The sequence below is a fragment of the Rhinopithecus bieti genome, unplaced genomic scaffold, assembly GCF_001698545.2.
Source record: "Rhinopithecus bieti isolate Rb0 unplaced genomic scaffold, ASM169854v2 scaffold_43749, whole genome shotgun sequence".
NCBI classification, from domain to species: Eukaryota; Metazoa; Chordata; class Mammalia; order Primates; family Cercopithecidae; genus Rhinopithecus; species Rhinopithecus bieti.
In genome coordinates this window covers 1,209,561-1,234,118 of record NW_016818380.1, presented here as the reverse complement: position 1 = coordinate 1,234,118, position 24,558 = coordinate 1,209,561, and the positions used below count along the sequence as shown (strand labels likewise).

At 42.7% G+C, this 24,558-nt stretch overlaps 1 pseudogene; it reads right to left on the bottom strand.

The window, feature by feature from the left end:
- Positions 1 to 1,703: 1,703 nt before the first annotated feature.
- On the bottom strand, positions 1,704 to 2,579 carry LOC108518519 (60S ribosomal protein L5-like; annotated as a pseudogene).
- Positions 2,580 to 24,558: the final 21,979 nt, after the last annotated feature.

The window sequence follows — 24,558 nt, the reverse complement described above, 5'->3', positions numbered from 1 at the left end:
ATTTGAATCAATTTGACACACCGACATCTGTTCTTGATAAAATAACATGAAATGTAGTATCTCAATGGTGGCACAGAATCAAACTCCACTCCCCTCTTGTTTCACATCACTTTCTTTGGTATTCCCCACATCATCTTCTCCTCCAGTTTGTAACTGACCATGACATCTATCAACTCACTAGAATTCACCTGCCCCAGCCTTTCGTTTCCCTGGGCACTCGTGGGCTACTGAGGGCAATGGCAAATGCTTCATCAGTGTGGGGGGTAGAGTCTTATCCAGTTGTCTCACCACTTTGTCAGCTTCATTCCCCTCCTCGAGCTTTGGCTTGACCCAGACCTACTGTTTCAAAGAAGTCTTCTCTTACTATTCCAGTGCACAGTCACATTCTTATCTAACACTTACTTAGATCATCAGTACTTTGATCTTAATTAAAGGCTGCCTGCTATTGCAATTTTATTTTTGCATTCCTATGTCTGGGACCTTTCTGTGGTCAGCAGCACCCAACACAAAGCCTAGCACAATGCCAACGCACAGCAGAGGCTCCACAAATACATGCACAAATGCAGACACGAACAGAATGCTTCCTACATGGGATGGCGTTTCTAGTCTTTAGGAATTGAGTTGTATGTCAGACCTGAGTTTAAAGACAGCAGATTTTGGCTCAACTCTGTCAGTTCTTCCTATAACAAATTGTCTCTTGGATCTGGAAAAGCTAAGATCAGCATATGGAGATAGAAAGAAACAGGGAGCCATGTGGAGATGGCATGGAGTTATGGCCAAGCATAGGGTGGGGACAGAGAAAGGAGATGAGCCAGCATACCAAATCCTGCTCCAGGAAGCAAGTGACCTGCATTCTGTCCCTGGTCAATCACTAAAAAGCAGGATCTGTAATACAGCAAAAGCCATCTAAATTCCCAAGCCCAAGAAAATTCATGGACATCTACCAATGTGTATACAGGTTCCCACCTCCCCATCAGAAGAACATTTCCTGCAGGGCTTAGAAAGCATCTATTTGAAGGTCTAAGGAACAGACCTATTGTCAGCCTAGGAAAAGACTGTCCAACCCAGGAGAAAAATCACCTGCAGGCCTGAGGACTGCTGGAATAATCACAGCAATGTGGCCTGGGCCATTAAGACCACTGGCAGGTGACCCTCAGAATTAGGGACCAGCTATCCCCTCTCCCTTGGCACATTGGATACCTAAGCATTCCCTGTTCCTGAAACCAGCTTGACTAGAAGAAGGTGGAAGAGGGAGAAACTCCCAAAGATTGAACATTGACCAATAAGTGCCTGATCTAACTGCTTTAAACCAGAAAATATTGAGGTATATGTCTTTAGCTTTCAAATATAAATTCTTCCCCAGCCTCCAAACCGTTTGTTGAACAGTGTTCAAAAATAAATTGAGATCAATTATATTCTATTTTTTAAAGGCCTATAACACTGATCAATATTCAGCAAGAGATTTGTTGCTTTGCCTAACTCATTTCATGCCATCCACTGGAAGACCCAATAGTAATGCCTAGGGCTTGAGTGTGGGATGAAAAGAAGGAGAAGTCCTATGATATAAGGGAAGAATGCTTTCAGCATCGCTCTACTAATATGTTCACTTTAGCCTTTTGTTTTTCTCTGCTTGGTCAATACGTTTATTGTCTTATCTGAAAAAATCTTCATAGAGAATTGTTAAGTTTAGCACTCAGCAGACCTCAGAGCTCCTGAGCTCTAAGGAAGCCTGCCTGCTTTTGAGCTACCTGATCATTCTTCTGGGCAGGAAACAGTTTGGGAGACAGGTCCCACCTCTTCTTTTTAGCTTCTTTCTTGGGCTTCTCATAGACTGAATTCTCTCCTTCAGCAGCATGAGCTTTCTTATATCTCTCCTCCACCAAGTCTGGAGTTACGCAGTTCTTTACGTATTGTGAGAACCGTTTCCTGTAAGCATCTTCATCTTCTATTAGATGATGCATATAATCTGCAACATTCTGACTTGTGATGTGCTTCTAATGCACTTGTGCATTAAATTCCTTGTTTTCAGAATCATATCCAGGGAATCATTTAGTACTTTGTGGGATAGACAAGCCTCCATCCACAGCTTCCAGGGCCCCAAAAACTTTATTGTCAGTGGTGGTTCTGGCAAGGCCTGCATCCAAATAGTAGGTGAAGACATCAAGCTGACCATCAATGCTCTCCGCATCATATTCATCTCTGGTCACCTCCTCTTGGCCTTCCTAGATGGCATCCATGCCAAACGTGTTGAGAAGCCTGCAGGCCACTACGATGTGCTGAAGCATAATTTGTCAGGCCAGCCTTCACACCATATTTTGGTACTTTGTGTGCCTAAACTGCACAGACAGTCACATGCCCTTGCATACAGGCATAAGCAATCTGACAAATAATATCTCTGTTAGGAGTTACATGAACTATCATCCTGGATTTGGACATGTTGTACTTATTTTTATCCTGTATCACCAAGCGTTTCCAACCATAGTAATCAGTTTTACCCCTTCATCTTCTAAATTTCACTTGGTATCATTTAAAGTAGGCCTATTCCTGACAACTGTACCAAATGCCATCCTGAGGAACAGAGACCTATGTCTGAAGCTCGACACAGACCTGCAGGCCCAATATCACTGGGGTTGTTGGGGGGATCTTTTTGTCCTTTTAATTACCATCTAAACCACTGTCAACTCTAAATGTGAACATTCGTTATTCTAACCTAGGCTTGTGTGTCTGGTTCCTCACTTGGTGTTGTTTTAAGGTATTGGTTCCAGGCCCCCTGACAATAAGAACCAAAACATGCCTGGTGACCAAACAGTCCGGGCACCTTCCCTGGAGAGGCCAATTCAGCAGGTTAGAGTGGGACCCAAGAATCTTGGCTTATTAACAAGTGCCCAGGGAGGGTGGAGAAACGCCGCTTTAAGGCGGTGGTTCTCAAAGTGTGGTCCTTGGGCCCTCAGCAACAACATTTCCAGGGAACTGGTTACAAATTAACCACCTCAAACCTGTTAAACCAGAAAATCTGGGTGTGGGACTCAGTAACCTGGGTTTACACAGCCTTTCAGGGAATTCTCATATGCTTTAAAGTTTGAGAACCACTGCCTTCAGGAAATGATAAACAGGCAGTAAATAACAATTTATTAGCTTAAACCATTCATTCATTAGTCCACAGCCCGCCCGTACCAAAAGACTCAGCAAGAATCTCTCCAGTGTCCGGGTGCCCCCATGGCATTAGGTTGCTGTGACCATTGTTCTAGACTCAGCCACACATTTAGAATCACCTGGGGAGCTTTTAAAGCTCCCGCTGCCCAGACAGCACCCCACACCCATCAAATCAGAACCTCTGAGCGTGGGAACCAGGCATCTGCACTTGCTTAAGCTAACCAGGTGGTTCCAATGTGCAGACCAGTTTGGGAACCACTGTCAGAGCACCTAACAAAGCCCCTGAAATCAGACTTGCCAGAAAAAGTAACAATTACAACGCAGACAAGCAAGGGGGTAGGAGATCATAGAGAAGGCCCAGCAGGGGGCTTCCCTCATTTATTCACTACTGTGCTTCAAAAGAAGTGTTTAGAAGCAAGGCAGGACGTGTAGGAAACTATCTTTTACAGGATAAAAAGACTAGAAAGGTTTCCCGGAAGTCACTGGGGAATTTGGAACACACCCTCATTCTCCTGAACGTGCCCCAAGACTCAAGAAGTGGATAGGTTGAAGCAGGAAGGATAAAAGTTTTCACCTGCCCCTCTCGACCCTTCCTGAACACACTTGAGCACTACCAGCCCTTTAATTCACATCTCCCGCCCTAATGGGGCTTGGCAAACAGTGGCTGAGAGCAGGACTGGGTCCCAGGGTGCAGGATGATGGTGAAGGTGATAGTGAGAAAGAGAGTAGGGGAAGGGGAAGGAAGAGGAGAAGGAAAAGGAGGGAGCTCACCTTCCTGTGAGGTTCCCATATGCTAAGCCCAGGGCCTCAGTCATTTCACACAGCAACTCCATTCGGCAGTGGATGATCTGAGGCCACAGGACTTGCCCCAGGTCATTTCTGTGAGTGGCAAAAGCACTCTCCAGTAGAGACAGTGAATGCCCTGGAGGAATCAAGGATGTGGGGGGCAAGCAGGAAACAGACTCTGAGAGGGGAGACACAGGAGGCCGCTGGGCCAGGCCCACAGTATAGTGAGGCCGTGCAAAAGTCAGCCTTTCCATTTACTTTAATCCAGGGGTGAGGTTCTGGATGGTGGGGAAGGAATGGAGGCTTCCTGTGGCATCCAGAGCAGCTGGGGTGAGGGAAAGCGCACAGGAAGCGGGCCTGGGGCAGTGGCCACGTACTGACGCACATGGATGGATTTCCACATCCAGACAACCAATGCAGCTACATCAGTGAGTGTCAGCAAAAGGTGAGCCCTGGTTTCACCGGGTGCGGATATAGAGCATAAGGTTTTTTGTGGTTTCAGAGATTCATATCTTTTAAAAGCCCTTTGGCATCTTCCTTAAGCCTCATTCTTAATGAGGTCCCAGATGTCTCAACTGGGCCACAAGCACAAGCATGTCTAACTGCATCCCTGAAGATGGGGCTCCCCCCTCCACCAGAGGGCCCATCCTGGGGGCTCTTTTCGAAAGCCAGTGCATATAATTGTTGAATAGGAAGAACCTGATGGATACCGTGGTAGGGAGAGCAGGGGATAAATTCCTAAAACATTACACAAATGTATCTCAAATTTCCCATCTGAGCTGGAAGAAATGCCCAAAATATAACCAACAGGAGCAGCTCTTTGCTTCAGTGTTGCAAGTTTTCAGTCTGTTAGGCAGGAAAGCCTCAGCTTAGGCAACTTTAGAGAAAACCTCATTCAGTGAAGAGGCCCACAAGATCAGAAGATTGGGGCCCGGCTGGGAGTCTCAGGAGAATACGGTGAAAACAAATCACAAGGCTGCTGCTTCAATGATGTAGATCAAATTGTGGAATAAACATTCATAAAGAAAAATATGGACTGATATATATTGTCAGGCAATACTATGACAAACATTTTGCACAGATTTAAGAAATCAGAGCACAAGAAAGGGGAAGCACCCAAGCCAATGCTTATGCCAGGCAAAGGGTGAAAAATGATCAGCCAAGCGTTCAACCACCAGTTGATAGTTACAGGGTAAAGTGAAAACTAAACTGTTTGGTTGTGAAATGAACCTAGCACTACGTAGACCCCAATCACTGACACAGCATTTACAGTCATAACAGCCAACAATTACAGAATGCTCAAAAGTCCTTTGAGAAGCAGTCAAATGAAACTCGCAGCATCTGCCGTGGGAAAAATGTGGAGGATATTGTCCACTGTATCACCCAGGTCCCCACAGGAAAGACCCCATTAAAAAATTTATTCTTCTTTTTTTTGAAAGCTGAGACAAGCTTTACTTCCCTTGAGGAAACAGTTTGTCACTCCTGAGCACGAAAGTTATGTCCTAACTGTTCATTTCTCTTTCTTTTTTTTTTTCTTTTTTTGAAACGGAGTCTCGCTCTGTCACCCAGGCTGGAGAGAAGTGGCGTGATCTCAGCTCACTGCAAGCTCCGCCTTCCGAGTTCAAGTGATTCTTCTGCCTCAGCCTCCTGAGTAGCTGGGACTACAGGCGTGCACCACCACGCCTAGCTAATTTTTGTATTTTTAGTAGAGATGGGGTTTCACCATATCGGCCAGGCTGGTCTCAAACTCCTGACCTCATGATCTGCCCACCTCAGCCTCCTAAAGTGCTGGGATTATAGGCATGAGCCAATGCGCCCTGTCTCTCTCTCCCTCTCTCTCTCTCTCTCTCTCTCTCTCTCTCTCATTTTTTAAAGGTTTTAGGAAGCTCACAGTCAAATCAAAATTCAAATATAGCATAGGTCTTGATCGCCTATACCATTGATCTCAAAATCACTTTTTAATCTCACCATCCCCATAGGGAAAAATTTAAGGACAACTCCCTACTAGATGTGTATTTATTTATTTATTTATAAATCATATACATGGCCAGGCATGGTGGCTCATGACTGTAATGATGGCACTTTGGGAGACTGAAGCAGGCGGATCACTTGCATCCAGGAGTTTGACACCAGCCTGGGTAACATAACAAGACCCCATATCTACAAAAAAATTAAAAATTAGCCAGGCATGGTGGCACATGCCTGTAGTCTCAGCTACTTGAGAGGCTGAGGAGGGAGGATCACTTGAGGCTGAGAGGTTGAGGCTGCAATGAGCTATGATTGTGCCACTGCAGAGTGAGAACTTGTCTCTAAATAAATACACAGATAAAATACATGTACGTCTATTATTACCTGATATTTTAAAGCATAATATACACAGAGGCCAGGGCTCATTGTCAATGACTGAGGATGTAAATCCATATTTCAAAGGGTCTTCTAGGGGCCGGGCATGGTGGCTCACGCCTGTAATCCCAGCACTCTGGGAGACTGAGGTGGGCAGATCACCTGAGGTCAGGAGTTCGAGACCAGCCTGGCCAACATGGCAAAACCCTGCCTCTACCAAAACTACAAAAATTAGCCAGGCGTGGTGCCAGGTGCCCGTAGTCCCAGCTACTTGGGAGGTTGAGGCAAGAGAATCCCTTGAATCTGGGAGGCGGGGGTTGCAGCAAGCCGAGATCACACCACTGCACTCCAGCCTGGGCAACAAGAGTGAAACAGTCTCAAAAAAAAAAGTCTTCTAATGATTTCAAATTGTTTCAATTTCTTCTTTCACACCCAGTTAGATTGGACTGTCATTACATTTACTTCTCATGAGGCTAACAAAGAACTTGTCTGAGTAGTAGGAGAAGCACCAGCTTTGCTATGTTCTTATTTGCTTGAATAGAATCCTGGCATGTGAAGTGAAAGCAGCAGTTTCTGTGCGGAAGTAAGTTTCAGCTTGCTATCCTCCTTCTGTGAGGATTCACATAAACATGAAGAGTATAAGCCACAAACCCATGGAACCGGACGCAGGTGACATGAAATCAAGACCCAAAGGAAGTGAGGGAACCAGCTAGACAGTTGTCTAGGGGAAGAGCGTTACAGGCAGAGTCAACAGCCAGTGGAAAAGCCCTGGGGCAGGAGTGTGCCTGGTTTGTGGGAGGAACAAGGAGCCCCAAGTGGCTGGAGAGAAATGAACGAGAGGAGTCGGAGAGGAACTCAGAGACTTCACGCAAGGCCAGATCCTGCTGGGCCTCATAGACCATAGTAAATATTTTTGCTTTGGCCATGAGTGAGATGACAAGCATGAGTGTACTGCAGGATGCCACAGCCTGCCGAGAGCAGCCCAAGCAGGGAGGTGGCCCTGCCGGCTTCCCTGTGGTGTGGAGCTCCTGCCCCGCCTTCCTCAGGGCCCCGTGTCTTCCCTTGGTGTTGTGGGCTGGTAGAGTGAAGCATACGCCAGTCTCCATGTTAAATATGACTAAATCTTCATGCCTCTCCTTTTGGGATGAAGAGTGACTCTGGCTAAACATACCTAAACATTCTAGTATTAGCATATGTTTTCCCATACCACAGTTGAGTCTGTGGATACACACCACTTTGGAACTCACTATCTGTCCCTCCGTCCATTTTTACATTCTCCTGGTCCTGACTCGTCCTGACTTTGGGCCCTCACTCTTGAGTTTTATTTATAGTAACCATTATTTTTGCCTGGGTTCTCATTAAACCATTTATGGAATGGAAGTACATATTTCTACATGTTGCAAACAGAATGGATGCAAGAAACTGAATGAGGCCTCCCACTCTCAATGTCCATCTTGTTATTTTGCCTAATCACATATTTGGGAATCTGTAAGTTTGGGGTTCTTCCATGCACCTTTATCTGCAAACCCTTCAAGGTCATGTTCAGAGGAATACATGAAATGTGATTATCCACTGCAACATGATTATCAACTGAGGAATAAATGTAACATGATTATCAACCAGCATTGATTATCAACTGAAACTGAAATACCTAGACTTTAAGAAGATGTTAAGTTGTATCAAAATAAAGATTAAGGCCAGGTGCTTAATTAGTTACAGGCTCCCACTTGTAACCCCAGCACTTTGAGAGGCCCAGGCAGGCACACAGCTTGAGCTCAGGAGTTTGAGACCAGCCTGGGCAATATAGGGAGACTCCCGCCTCTACAAAAATTACAAAAATTAGCCAGGCATGGTGTCATGTACCTGTAGTCCCAGCTACTCAGGAGGCTGAGGTGGGAGGATGGCTTGAGCCCAGGAGATGGAGATTGCAGTGAGCTGAGATCGTGCCACTGTTCTCCAGCCTGGGCAACAGAGTGACACCCCATCTCAAAAAAAAAAAAAGTGCAAAAAACAAAATAAAGGTTAAGACCAGTGACAAAATTAGGATTAGGGTTAGATTTGGGTGACAAAAACCCTTAGAAAACAGTGACTTTAACACACTAGGTTTTATTCATACATGTACAAAAATGTCCACAGGAAGGGTGTCTAGGGTTAGTCTGGACACTCCACGAAATTATGTGGGGTGCAGGCACCTTCCAGGTGTTCCTAGGATGTGATCCTCATTCCTGGGATTTAAGGTGGCAGCTAGATCTCCAACCACCATGGCCGCTTTCCAGGTGGCAGGGAAGGGGAGCAGGGGATACGATGGTGCTCTATAAGGACACCATCCAGGAATGCCCCACGCCGCTTCCCCCTACATCTCATTGGCCAGAATACAGTTCTCCAGCCATACTGGTGGGTGGGAGATGCAGGCACTAAAAATCAGGGAGAATGGTTACTGGGAGAACAACAAGCAGTCTCTGCCACATCTGCCTTAAAACTTGACATTTTCATTAGCAAAAGATAGGATCCCATATTAGAATTGCATTCATTCTGTATACTCTGACGCTAGACCATCAAGTTAGAACTGATTCTGATTTTGTATGTGTGCATCCATTCAAAGATTCATTATATATTACCACCGATGGGATATTTAAAATCAGAAATATCTTGGGAATATATGACACACGATAGAGGCCCTGAACATTATCTCTCTGTGAATGTACAGTTAGTATTATCCATGGTGTTTGGACATGACTGAAAGCACTTTTTCTGTCTGATAGAACCCTGCCATTGCTTTAGACAATCAGAAGCCTTCTTGATTGGGTTTTGCATCGGGTTTTGCAAACCTGATCCTCCTTCAGATGCAGGAGGGAAGTCCACTGAGTGAATTTTGGAGGTAAGACTTCCGTCTTATAATGTGAACAATCATACTCTAGCACATCTGCATCAGAATTGGAAACGTTACCTTATTCAATTTTCCTAAGGCAGTACAATTTCACTAGAGATTTTAACAGATTAAAAGAAAATCTCTAAAACAAACCCAATGCAAACCTAATAATGGCTCATGATTTTCCTTTTGAAGTCTCATCTCAGCCAGTGCTACTTGTCCCCTAGAGACCTCACTGGAGAGTTGGTCACTGGGTTTTTGCAACTTTCCCATAGAACTCACTTCAACAGCTAGAGATGTGGGCAGATGCTGAGTGACAATTTTCCTTCCGTTGCGGAACATGAGTCAGGGAGGGAATTCACTGTGCAATGACACACATTTCACAGCTTTCAGGTGCCAAATGTTCAAAGGATAAAAATACCTCCACTGGCCACTCCCCAGAATAAGATAGGCAGTGGCCCAATCGTGAGCTCACACTGCACCCATGACTTCACACTCCAATTGGGAGGGCTGTGCTGTTTCCAACTAATCAAAGAGGGAGCCTAAAAGAGACAGGTTCTCCTTCCCTGGGCCTCGTTCTCCCTCACCAAATCTGGAATACCTGCTCACTCAAGTTTATAGGAATAGTTCAGGAATCAAAATCGTTCCATTGAGCTGAAAAGTAAAACGTGTTGGAGACGGGGATTGAATTATCTGCGTGTTTCATGAGTGATGGAATTGCCATAGCAAGTGGTGTGGTTTCCAGAAAGCTGACAGCATGTGAGTACATTTGCCCATCCCACGACCATTACCTCCGACCCATAAGGAAGGGAGGAAATCTCCTCCTCTGTTTTATATTTCTTCCCCTCTGAAGGGAAAGAAGAAAATGATAAAATCAGGAGGCTGCATACTGCCTAAGACATTTACATTTAAGCTGGACCAAGCACTACCCGTGTATCACAGGCAACAATTTCGCCCTAACGGAGAAATGGACTAAGTGACTTAATGGGTATTTTCCATCTTTAATTTCCATGATTAAAAGAAAGAGGTTGAGAGGGGTACATGTGGAGCCTATTGTGAGTTTGCCAATGAATCCTAATTTAGATCAAAGAGAGTCTATGTGACACTGAACCATAAACACCCTAGTGTGCGTTCCTTCAAGGAAGTTGTTAGTGTGCCCCCGATGGCTATTATGTGATACAGTTGCGCTCGATAGCCTGCACCCTTTAATTACTAATATAGAAGAAAATCCCATATAAGAGGGAGGAATGTAAATGAGACCTCTGCTCTTTTGAACATTTTATGCATTTGCCAAATTAAAATTTGCTGTGGACTTTGGTTTTCCCTGATCGCTGTTGGTAGTGATCATTTGGCTCATGGGATTAAATCCAACTTCCCAAAAACTATTTCCGATCAGTGTGCAGATTTCAGATATTTATATGTGCTTTGCGTTGAGACATGAATCATCAGAACCAGACTGGGGACAACTTCTTTGAAGTTTTGAAAAGTATGGAAGAAATTCTCTTTCTTCTCTTTCATTCTCATCTTTCTGCCGATCATTGTTCAAGGGCAGGTTGAAGGGGCTGCAACTGAGAGAGGGGCCCCAGGATTCCAGAGGCAAGATGTCATACCACACTCATGCACTGCCTTCAGTTTGTGCATGTAGCTTTTGTGCACAGAGGATGCCGCTTGAAGGACTCAGGTCTGGATCAGTAAGCGTGACTGTACTCACTTCAGTGGGGGTTGCTTACATTGAGTTTTAAAGCACAATTACAAGATGAGGGCAACCACAAATGTCAACTGGATCGGCACGATTTTAACGATACTTCCATCTTTAGGATTTTTCTGTCCTCAGCCCACCTGTAGAAAAAAAGAATTGACTACTCGAGAGGCTGAGGCAGAGAATCATTTGAGCCCAGGAGTTAGAGGCTGTAGTATGCTGTGATCACACCTGTGAATAGCCCCACTGTGCTCCAGCCTGGGGCAACATAGTGAGACGCTGTCCCTGAAAAAAAAAAAAAAAAAAAATTAACAGCTTTGCACTTAAATTAGCAGCTGAGTGTAGAATCAGACCCTGTACAAAAGCAAAGATGCTTATTAGACTGAGTGACTGTGGAAGATGTTAACCATTCAGGGAGATCTGCCATGCCCAATACTGCATCTTGTTCAATAAAGCAAACTCCTTCTTTGCCATCTGTCTCATACTACAAAGAGATAATGATAATAAAATCATTGCTTAATGAGTAAACTAAGTAGATGATAATTCCCTAGTAGATCATATTGGTGTTCTTCTCCAAAGGCTGCCATATTCTCAATGAGGCAGAGAACACAGGGGAGAGCATGTGATTGTGCTCAGACGGGGATGCCTAAAATCAAAAACCAAGGCAGCATATGTCAGCATTTAAAGCCCCATCAAAGAAACATCCAACTTTTCAGCTGTAACCCAAATATAAATTTTCCTTACCCTGTCAATTAGCAGATTACGAAACTTCTGTAGCAGGAAGACCATTCTGCCAGCAAAGCCGTAGTGTTTGGAATGGGTCCAGGTCAGACAGATGGTGTGGAAAGGGGGTGCAATGAGACGTTCCCTATCAGCAAAGTCAACTGTTCTTCCATGCAGCACATGCAACCTTTGAAAGGAGGAGCCACAAGGTGAAGTGTGTCTCCCACGCAGCTGGAGAAGTGTACAGATGTCTAGAGGCACCCAAGTGACACAACAAGCACAACAGTAGGCTGCCTTAGGAGAAGCATTTAGAAAAGAAAAGCATGCAAAACATTCAATAACTGGAAACCTTATTCTTTGGCACCTAAAAAGTACCCCCCACCCTAAGCTGATGAGCATAAAAAGCAGAGTCATATCTTCTCCAAGCATGATATTAGGGTAACAGAGAGTTCTTGACTTCTTTGGAATGCTGACTATGCTATGTACATACAGTCAAATGATATAACCATGGGAAGAACACAAAGGATATTTGCTATACTATTATTAAATGTCACCTGTGCATGTCACAGACTATTTGTAAAACTTGTTCACTTATAAATAGCACCTACTCGGTTGCACAGAAAAGCTTGATTCAGGAGTGAATAATTAATAAAGTTATTATGCATAGTAACAATAACAGTCCACTGAATCTTAAGTTTTAAAATGAAAATATTGATGACAATTTTAACAATTTTTAACTTAAATTTCCTTTCATTGTGATCAAAGAAGCAAAGCTACTTCATTAACTTAAATATTTTTAGGCCGATAAAAGTGTCTTTGGGCTGGGCTTGGTGCTCACACCTGTAATTCCAGCACTTTGGGAGGTGGAGGCAGGTGGATTGCTTGGGCCCAGGAGTTTGAGACCAGCCTGGGCAACATGATGAAACCCTGTCTCTACTAAAAATACAAAAATTTGCTAGGCGTGGTAACACATGACTGTAATCCCAGCTACTTGGGAGACTGAGGCACGAGAATCACTTGAACCCAGGAGGCAGAGGTTGCAGTGAGCCGAGATTGTGCCATTGCACTCCAGCCTGGGTGACAGAGCAAGACTCCATCTCAAAAAAAAAAAAAAAAAAAAAAAAGACTCTTTGTTGCTGTCTCTCTAAATTAATCATGACCAGTCACTTGTAAGCACCAACAACACGTGAGGCACTTAACCTGTGTCAGCTGACTTAATACTCTAAACATCACTGCAAGATGGATTTATTGTCATCATTTTAGAGGTAAGAAATTAAAGACCCAAGAAAGAAGCCTGGCCATGCTCTGACAGTAACTCATAGCACCACTATTCTAATTCCAGGAATCTAATTCAAAAGCCTATTTTTTCTCCATTCCATCACCATGCCCCCCAAAGTGGGAGGTGGCTATTTGTTGCAAGTTCCAAGTCAAACTGTCTTCAGATGGAGAAGTACCAATTGATGATGCAGATCGATTGGCCTAATGCAAAAGGGCCGGTTGTAATTCAGTCATAAGTCCAGTTTCAGCTAGCTCCAGGTGTTGGCTCGTGGTGCATAATTTTGCACCACGAAGTGTTTTGTGCCCAAGCACAAGCTGGAGTCCTACCTTGAGGTAGTTCCTCCTGAAGGTGTTCCTGCATGACCAGGAACCTGGGTCCACTTGGCCACCTGTCTTCTACCAAGTGAGAGCGATAGAAACACAAAATGTGGCTGTGGCAATTTTGACTTTCACAGTGCCCCTCCTCCACCAAGTCCTGAGTCTTTTTCTGCTGCACATTTTGCTCCCTCACCCACAGAGGCTTGGGGTGAGGGGACTCTCAGCTGAAATCATGTAGAGAGGAAACATTGAGGCCATTATCCTGACGATACTGGGTTAAATTCTTTTCGGCTGCTCTAGCAAAAGTGGACTCTGCCTTCATACAGAGGCTGGGTTTTCTTTGACACAATCTTGATCCAACAGAATAGGAGAGAACTCAAATGTCACGCTCTGTCTACAGCAGGCCCTGATTAAAGGGAATAGAGACCTGGCATCACATTTGATGCTACAGAGATTTCAAAACCAAGGCCAGGTTGACCTGCCAAGCCTGGAGTGGAATTTTATGACTAGTACCACTATTTTCACTTCAGAGTAACCTATAAGGAAGAGGATCTAATGATTAAAACAACAAGTAACTTGGTCATCAGTTTAAACTTTTCAACCCAGGCCCCTACCCTATATCCACACCCTGCGGAGGGGAGAAAAAAAGCACAAAAGCCTCATAGAAGTAACAATTGCTTATTTTAATGTTGGCAACTTATAACTGACAATTATGTTGTTAATTGATAGTTATTTCAATGAGTTGTCATCCATGTAGATTGTCCAGATTAGCAGTGTTGTTTTTGCATTGTGATTAAACCACTGGGTAGCTGCATAAAAACTGTTGTCATCTATTATAGATACATTCTAACATCTCAGAAGAAAAAAAGGGCCTAGCCCCTTTAAAGATACAGACCATTTTTAAAAGAGGCTGGTAGTCACAAAGTCTTGTTAAAATACGATTTTTAGCAGAATTCTAGATTAATGAAATGTAACATTTAATTAGAGAAATTCCTTTCTATGTAAATGAAGTATTATTTACACAAATGGCAGTAAAAGAGGGAGCAAACGTCAGCAGCGAGGTTACTAGGCACACCAAGGAAACATTCCTCCTGCCTAGAATGAGGCTGACAGAGACCCTAGGCTTATCCTTGGAACTAACTCTCTCAAATTCAGGACAGGTGGCCAACTACAGGATACAGCTGGTTTCTTTTTAGGACTGGAGACCAGACCAAGTAAAATCCCACAAGTTTAGCCTGAAGGAAAGGTTCAGAATAAGTTGATAGTCCAAGACTAAATAGCATTTATTAACTCTACATATAAAAACAAAACAAAACCCTCTACTATATCTTACTTAAAAGTTTTCTATGGCTTTCAAATCTTGAAAAAAACAGATTGGATTTCTAAGTTGTTCCACTGTATAGAAGCTTTAAGCTGTAGTCATTTTATTAGCAATAGAAAAGTGATCTTGGACATCTGCTGGCAACAACCCCAGAAGCCCAAGCTGCCCCCTCCTAATCCATGGGGCAGTCTTGGCCACAAGGTGGCAGTTGCCCAAATCTTAGGCAAAGTGACCTGTTGGAACTAAACAGTCTAGAAGATATGTCATAGAGTTTTAACATAAATTTGGATGAAAAGCATTCAAGTTATCAAGTTATTCAAACACCTATTTCCTTTTAACAAACCTGGCAGTCATTCTTGTTAAATTGGAGCAAGATTCCTTTTCATATCAACTGAACATACTTTTTGTTTTTTTTTATTTTTATTTTTTTTTTTGAGATGGAGTCTCACTCTGTCGCCCAGGCTGGAGTGCAGTAGCGTGATCTCTGCTCACTGTAACTTGTGCCTCCCAGGTTCAAGCAATTCTCCTGCCTCAGCCTCCCGAGTAGCTGGGACTGCAGGTGCATGCCACCACGCCCAGCTAATTTTTGTAATTTTTTTTTAGTAGAGACAGGGTTTCGCCATATTGTCCAGGCTGGTCTTGAACTCCTGACCTTGTGATCCACCCGCCCTAGCCTCCCAAAGTGCTGGGATTACAGGCGTGAGCCAACGTGCCTGGCCCATACATCTTTTTAAACTGCTGTTTTGTGGGAGTTGCATCTATGCAGTATTACCTACACTTCTCCAACTCTCCACTCCTGATGTCCCCACAATATTGCTACCCTCTCAATTGGCATTGCCGTGCTACTGTCTCATTTGAGGATGCAGTGGATCTGTGTGGGTTTACACTGCACAGAATTTTTTCCTTTATTCTGATAAAAGGATTCTTATTTTCTTTAGATAACCACTCCTCACCTACACTCTTCTCCATGGGTTGGGTGGGCCAATCACCTCTGAGGCTCAGAGCTGGGCATGTATCTCAGGTCCAACCAGTCAGGTTATTCCATTCCTCTGGTCACAGTCAATATATTAGAGATAAGCATAGAACCCAGTCAGTCCAATAAGAACCCACCTCAGGGCTTTTTCTGAAACTTCTGGGAAAGAGAAAGGAAGCACTCTTTCTTTAAGGTGGGGAGAATATAAGCTTGGAGATGCTAGGCCAGCACATGGATAGAACCTGATGAGAGACAGGCTTTCACAGGACAAAGCAGAATCAAGATAGAGGAGTTCCTCACAGGTGCATAGGTTAACAATTGGAAAACTGCTTTATATATTTGTACTAGTGTTGAGCAAATAGGTAAATATATTGTAGATTAAGAAAGCCAGGTTTCTCACTATCAAAGAAAGAAATTAAAATCAGGAAAGGGGGGGAAGTCTAGAATGAACTTTGAGATTTGGGGATTAGAATTGGAGGTACCAGTATGAACTCATATACTGGGTTTTTCTCCCCAATATATACCCAGATAGATAATACAGAAATAAATACAGATACATGTATGTGTGCATGTATGCATGGGAAAAATACATATATTTGCTAGCCATATCTGCTAAGCAGGCATAGATGCAATGACATCCCAATAATGATGAGCACACCTACCAGTCAGATCTTGGGTTCTAAATACCATTCTCCAATAAAAGGAACTGGGACTCCTTGGAGAAGTGAATGAATCCATGGCTGGGGTAGAGAAAATATAAAATGAGCCTGTAGTATCTCTTGGTGCTGTAAAGTAGGCAAGAGCTCAAAAAAAAAAAAAAAAAAAAAAAGGTGAAAGGAATTTTAGAGGCAAAAAAAGGGTTTCCCAAACAAAACCCTGAAACAATTTGCTAAAAAAAAAAAAAAAAAAAAAAAAAAAATGATGAAGGCATATTAGAGAGCATAAAAGAGTTTCCCAAAGCAAAACCTGGAACCATTTGATCAACAGAATAAGTATTGGATTATAATACTGGAATAAAATAAACATTTATGGTATCAATAAATTTTATTTTTTCAACAAATAACTGAACAAATCAACAGAAAAGACACAGCTCTTCTTACAGAAAAAATCCAACTAATAAATGCAGAAGAAACAAGGGAAATAGAAAATTACTATTAGAAAAGTACAGTAAGAAATTTTGCAGGCAAGGTACGCCAATGGTCTCTAAAATTAGTGGGGAAATTTTTGAGGAGAAATAAGATAGTTGCATAGTCTCAAAGTATCTAATTTAAGGTATTTAGTAATGACAAAGGGTATGATAGCTTTCCATTGGAGAAACCTAGCAGACATCACTTAAGGTTAATGTTCTCCATAATATGATATGTTGACATTGTGTACAACTAATTTGTTGGCCTCAGAAGCCTGTAGTAATTCCTAAGATATTCTTAACACATATGCATAACCTCAGGCTAATCATAAGAAAAGAGTAGACAAACCCAACTTGAAGGACATTCTACAAAATAACTGGCCACTGCTCTTTAGAAGTGTCAAGGTCATGAAAGGTGGCAAAGATTGAGGAAATGTCATAAAATGGAGGCCACTAAGGAGGTATGACAACTAGCGGTGACATGAGACCCTCGACTAGATGCTGGAACAGACTTTAATGGAAAAATTGGTGAAATTTAATATCTGGTTTTATTGTATTGTACCAGTGTTAAGTTCTTAGTTTTGGTCACTGTTTTATTGTCATGCATGACTTTAATGTGAGAGGAGGCTGGGTGCAGAGTATCCAGAAACTTTCTTTACTATTTTGTAGCTTCTCTATAAGTTTTAAATTATTCCAAAAGAGTTTTTTTTGTTTTTTTTTGTTTTTTTTTTAAATATAGAAGGTGAAAGTTTAGAGGGTCACTGAAGATTAAAGGGCAAGGAAAAGAAGGAAAGGGACCCAAGGACCTGATGACATCATATGAGCTTCTGAACCACGCTATGATGGCAGCTAATTTACTCCAGGACTTTCTGGTAGTTCCTGGACAAGGGTGCAAATAAATTCACTACACTTAACACAATACTAAATTTAGATAAGTATAGTAAATTCACAGGCCATTGAAAAGAAAGAAGGGGAAAAGTGTTCAGCCAGGAAAGCAAATAAGAGCTGCAATTTACAAAATGTTAGAATAGTGCCATTAGTATTTTTTTAAATGAAAGTTTGAAATTTTTGTAAATATGCCTCTTCAATTTGCCCAATACTTTTGAATGCCACTTTGGGTTATCAACTGAATTCACTTTTTCCATAAGTAGACCACCTACCTAAATAGTGTTTCTGAGAAATGTAAGAAAACTCAGCCCTAAAACATGATTCTATTGGCCATCCACAGAACATGAAATTCACTGCATTCATCTCATTTTGGGTTAAGACTTCACTCTCTTAAAATGTAAATGCTATGGTCTAATCAATAAATATTCATCTCAGTGCTCTCTGAAGGAGTAATATACTATTAACATATTATTAATCATTAGCAACTTAGCCCCAATTTATTAATCAAATTAATGTATGTCCCATGGTAGGGTCTTGGAGGGATGGGACATAGAGTGAGTAATTTTTAATGAATGACTAGAAGAAAGGAAGGGTCTGAAGTCTAAGAGACATGTGCTGACTCTGGGGATCCCATTCAAAGGTACTAGGGGAGAAAAGAAAGAGTAGCAGAGAGAAAAGGAGCAAGAGAAAAAACAGCACAGTGTCAACAGCAACCCTGCCAACAATACCTGTTCATAACTACCATTTTCAGGAATAATACAAGCATTCTTTATGGGACACACAGATCAGGGCCATCACTCAGTTATTCAGGTTGTTCCTGGACAACCTGTTACAAGTAATGACTAAATCCAGCCCAAGCTCCCTTTGCCAAGCTGCAAGTCCTGCAGGGGCTGCAGCTGCCCAGAGGAATGCCTTTCTCTAATTTATGCAAAAGTTTTGCAAGGGCAGCCCTTCATCAAAATAATTTTTAAGGCTTTTTTGCCCAAGGAGGAAAAGGGCATGTTGACATTTTCTGGTTATACAATCCTCTTCCACTTTGAGACCGTGACAAGAAACCTCATTGCCTTCCTCCTTGATATGGTTTGGCTGTGTCCCCACACAAATCTCAGCTTGAATTGTAGCTATAATCCCCATGTGTCATGGGAGTGACCCCATGGAAGGTAATTGAATCATGTTGGGGGGGTTTTCCCATGCTGTTCTTGTGAAAGTGAATAAGTCTTATGAGATCTGTTGGTTTTATAAAGAGCAGTTCCCCTGCACATGCTCTCTTGCCTGCCACCATGTAAGACATGCCTTGGCTCCTCTTTGCCTTTTTCCGTGATTGTGAGGCCTCCCCAGCCACGTGGGACTGAGTCCATTAAACGTCTTTTTCTCTATAAATTACCCAGTCTTATAGCATGAGAACAGACTAATACAGTAAATTGGTACCAGGTAGTGGGGCACTGCTATAAAGATACCCCAAAATGTGGAAGCAACTTTGAAACTGGGTAACAGTCAGAGGTTGGAACAGATTGGAGGGCTCAGAAGAAGACAGGAAAACGTAGGAAAGGTTAGAACTTCCTAGAGACTTGGAGAGCTCAGAAGACAGGAATGTGTGGGAAAGTTTGAAGCTTCCTAGAGACTTGTTGAATGGTTTTGACCAAAATGCTGATAGTGATATGGACAATAAAGTCCAGACTGAAGTGGTCTCAGATGGAGATGAGGAACTTCTTGGGAACTGGAGCAAAGGTAATTCTTGCTATCCTAATTTAGCAAAGAGACTGGCAGCATATTGGCCCTGCCCTAGAGATCCATTAAACTTTGAACTTGAGAGAGATGATTTAGGGTATCTAGCAGAAGAAATTTCTAAGCAGCAAAGCATTCAAGAGGTGACTTGGGTGCTCTTAAAAGCAATCAGTTTGGTTTGGAATTGGAACTTATGTTTAAAAGGGAAACAGAGCATAAAAGTTTGGAAAATATGCAGCCTGATGATGCAATGGCAAAGAAAACCCATTTTCTGAGGAGAAATGTAAGCCTGATGCAGAAATTTTCATAAGTAATGAGGGGCCAACTGTTAATCACCAAGACAATGGGGAAAATATCTCTAGGGCATGTCAGCAGCCCCTCCCATCATAAGCCCAGAGGCCTAGGAGACAAAAATGATTTTGTGGGCGAGGCCAAGGGCCTTGCTTCTTTGCGCAGTCTCGGGATTTGGTCTTGTATCCTAGCTGTGGCTAAAAGGGGCCAACGTACAGCTTGGAACATTGCTTCAGAGGGTGCAAGCCCCAAGCCTTGCAGTTTCCACATGGTGTTCACCCTGCAGGTGCACAGAAGCCAAGAACTGAGGTTTGAGAACCTCCACCTAGATTTTAGAGGGTGTATGGAAATGCCTGGATGTCCAGGCAGAGGTATGCTGTAGGGGCAAAGCCCTCTTGGAGAATCTTTGCTAGGGCAGTGCTGAAGGGAAATGTGGGGTGCAAGCCTCCACACAGAGTCCCCATGGGGCACTGCCTAGTGGAGCTATGAGAAGAGGGCCACCATCCTCCAGACCCCAGAATGGTAGATTCATCAACAGCTTGCTCCGTGTGCCTGGAAAAGCCAGAGACACTCAATGGCCAGCCCATGAAAGCAGCTAGGTGGGGGGCTGTACCCTGCAAAGCCACAGCAGCAGAGCTGTCCAAGACCACAGGAACCCACCTCTTTCATCTGTGTGACCTGGATATGAGACATGGAGTCAAAGGAGATCATTTCAGAGCTTTAAGATTTGACTGCCCTGCTGGGTTTTGGACTGGCATGAGGTCTGTAGCCCCTTCATTTTGGCCAGTTTCTCCCATTTGGAATGGGAATATTTATCCAATGCCTGTACCCTCATTGTATAGGAAATAACTAATTTGCTTTTGATTTTACAGGCTTATAGTGGAAAGGATTTGCCTTGTCTCAGATGAGACTTTGTACTATGAACCTTTGAGTTAATGCTGAAATGAGTTAGGACTTTGGGAGACTTTGGGGAAGGCTTAATTGGTTTTGAAATGTGAGACCATGACATTTGGGAGGTGCCAGGGGTGGAATGATATGGTTTGGCTCTGTTCCCACCCAAATCTCAGCTTGAATTGCAGCTGCCATAATCCCCACATGTCATGGGAGGGACTCAGTGGGAGGTAATTGAATCATGGTGGTGGGTTTTTCTCCTTCTGTTCTCATGATAGTGAAGAAGTCTCATGAGATCTGATGGTTTTATAAAGGGTAGTTCTCCCGCACATGCTCTCTTGCCTGCCACCATGTAAGATGTGCCTTTGCTCCTCCATCACCTTCCGCCAAGATTGTGAGGCCTCCCCAGCCACGTGGAACTCTGAGTCCATTAAATGTCTTCTCTTAATAAATTATCCAGTCTTGGGTATTTCTTCATAGCGGTATAAAAATGGACTAATACATGCCTTAACTGTATATCCAGGCTACCGTCACCCCATCGCCCTCTTGGTACTCAGGCCTGTTTTGAAGGTGGCAGAATGCAGAGCACAGAAGGCTCTCTCTAGCTCAGGAAAGAGCTTTAAAGCAGTCATCAAATTACCTCCAAAGACAGAGCTACTGGTGCAAACTATACTGATAATTTTTGTGCATATTGATATATTGTTTAGGGTGGTTAAAAGTAAAGGACAATGGAAGAAAGAATCTGGCTGGAATACTACTCAATAAAAAAATCAAAACTAAAACATTGTTGTCCCCTGCTAAGTTACTTACTGCAAGAAAGGCTAGAGTCAAAGTTAGGGAAATTAAAACAAGGTATTTCTTCCTACTGCTTTCAGGACAGTGTTAACTGCTTCTGGCATATTTTGACCAGGAGAAAGTAGTAAATTAGCACAGTTTTCTCTTTAGAGCAGTGTGAATATATTAGTTCCTCCTATCACTTCACTAACACAGAGGCTCAAAGAAAATCCCACCAGCCTTAGAGAACATTACCTGGGGATAATAACTAGCAAATGCTTGGTTTCTCCCAACCTCTTTTCTGTAGCTTTTCTCTAGCTAGTAGTTGAAGGTGAGCCTTAGTTTAGGTCAGTGATTATCTGGTGTCCTCCCAAGATTACTGCCACCCCCAGAGAGCACCATGCACTTGTAGTGAGCCTGGATGAGAGCCCAATTTCCTCTCAGCTAAGCTTCAGAGGAAGCTTAGCAACCTTGACAAGCACTTACCTCCTTGGTTTTTTCTTCCAATTTTCCCAAAGACATAATACAGGTGTTAAATATAGATAAGGCAGCCACATAGGGGACATTAACTTGAGGCACCATCTGCTCTTAGCTCTGCTTCCCAAAGTCTGCTGCTGCCCAAAATGTTTGATTTGGATGAAGGTATCATGTCACCAGAGGGTCTGATGCAAGCATGTTACTTTAGAGGAACAGCACACTGTTAGCCCTTCCCTCAATCACGCAACAAATACTTATGGACTATCCACTCTACCGAAACAGGTTCTCTCTGCCAAGCCTGAGGAATTAGTGCTAGGCAAAATAGAGACATTGAGTTTCCTGTCTAGTTTGCCATTCTTGCCTAACCAACTCTTCATCTTTGGCTTTTATCACCCCTCTGGGAAGTCTTCCACGAGCCCTACCTCTGGCTTGAGGAACTTCTCTTCTATTCTTCTGTAACATTCAGTACATAAGCCATGGCACTTAGCACTCAAAAGGAACTCTGAGTTCCCAGGATTTCAAAGGAGGACAAAGATGAGTTTACCCATCTCAAAATCTCCTGTCATTTTCATTTCAGTTGTAAAAGATCACATAAAATAACTCTCAAAACATCATTCTTAAGCATTACTCAAAGGAAAGAAAAATTGATATGCAGTGCACAAAATGTGGAAAAATAAAGTCTATACTGCTCATAATGGTAAATGCAGTTGTGGGTCATGAATCTGATCTAAATCACCGAAATCCATAAACAGTGATAACTTGCTCATAAAACACCTCTTGCGAGACTTTCCAGAGGAAACCTTAGAAGGTAATGAAACAGCAGCTAATCAACTCTGGTAAAGCCTTGATAGGTTCTGCTTTATTATCTTAATTAGGAATATCATGAACACTGTCCTCACAGCACAGACACAATTGTCTTCTTCACCCAGCTTTCCACTCCTGACGGGCAAAGACCTAGAGCTCTTCTTGCCACCAGACTTTAATAGCCCAGATTTTGTCTTTGAGTTTTACAATGTACCTTCTTACAACTTCCTGCCTGTTCCTGGGTCACCAGATGGAATGATTTTGGCAAGCAGGTCTTATCATTGAGAATTAAGATTGTGCAGGGGCCAAGTCCCATGTTCAAACTTTTAAAACCAGACCTAAAAATCCTAGCAAAAGATGTTAAAGTGAAACTAAAGTAGAGGGGGGAAAAATTATCAAACAGACTCAGAAAACCTTTTCATGTTTAGTTTCTCTCATAAAATATAGAGTTTTGGGGAAAATCACAGTATCTTGTGTTCAGAAAGTCTCTTTTTTTTTGAGTCAGGGCCTTGCTGTATCACCCAGGCTGGAATGCAGTCGTGCGATCTTGGCTCACTGCAACCTCCACCTTCTGGGCTCAAGCCATCCTCCTACCTTAGCCTGCCAAGTAACTGGGTGGGACTACAGACATGCACCACCATGCCTGGCTAATTTTTTGTTTTTTGTTTTGTTTTGTTTTGTTGAGACAGAGTCTCGCTCTGTTGGCCAGGCTGGAGTGCAGTGGCACAATCTTGGCTCACTGCAAACTCCAACTCCCAGACTCAAGCAATTCTCCTGCCTCAGCCTCCCGAGTAGCTGGCATTACAGGCATATGTCACCATACCCGGCTAATTTTTGTATTTTTAGTAGAGATGGGGTTGCACCATATTGGTCAGGCTGGTCTCTAACTCCTGACCTCAGGTAATCCGCCCGCCTCAGACTCCCAAAGTGCTGGGATTACAGGAGTGAGCCACCTTGCCTGGTCACGCCTGGCTAATTTTTAAAAAATTTTTTTTGTAGAGACAGAGTTTCTCCATGTTGCCCACACTGGTCTCAAACTCCTGAGCTCAAGTGATCCTCCCATCTTGGCCTCCCAAAGTGCTGGGATTACAGGCATGAGCCACCGTGCCTGGCCCAGAAAGCCTTTTGTACTGTTTCTGTTCTTTGCATTGAGAAAAGAAAAGAAAAGAAAAGAAAAAAACCCTGATGTTCTTGGCCCATGTTCCCAGGTTTCCCAGACCCATTAGCCATTCTGTAGTATCTTGGCATTTATGATCATCTTGAGCTCATGACAAAAGTAGAGAGGCAAATATTCAACATGGTAAAACACTTGCTAAGTAATGACAAATACCATTTGCACATCTCCAAATGGAGCTAATTTTGACAAGATAAAATAACTGAGTATGTAGGCTTCATAATGACACATGCGATTTCACAAAATATTTCAAAGGAAGGTAGATAAATTCACCAATTACTAATAAAAACATATTATACTCAACTCATGGAGAGAATTGAAAAAAAAAAAGATTAAAGAAACAAACTAACTAAAACATATTAAGAGGCATTGTAGCCAGTGTAAAGTTAGAGGAGAATCTATGGAAACTTTGCTTTCTCTGGATTTTCCCCTGATCTTCTTTTCAATACGTACTCTGTTGACAGTATCTTTTAATGCCTAAGAACTGCTTTAATAATCTTGAAACAGGAAAAATAACTAGCATATGCTTGTAACAAAAGGTGTGTAGACATTGATGCTATAATTATACATCATAATAAAGGATATAATTCAATGTCCTAGAAGACAGCTGGCCTAAAAACATGTAGGAGATGATTTGGGACATCTTCAGGGACATAGCAATTTGGTAGTTGGAAAATAATTTAGGCAGCAAGCAATGTGGTCTGCTTACCCAAACCACAGAACAAATGCAATTAAAAGGAGGAATGGAAAATATCGTGGGTTTGACTAAAAAAAATTGGTTAGGAACTAGGAACTTTTTCTGACTATAATCTTCTTTTGTTACAAATGTAAGCATAGGGAAGCATCGATGCAAATAACATGATCCGTCCAAACCCTTCCTTTTAACCACCTGGTATGCAGACAAGTAAGAAAGACAGAGGTAAGTCTAGAACATAAGGCTGGTAC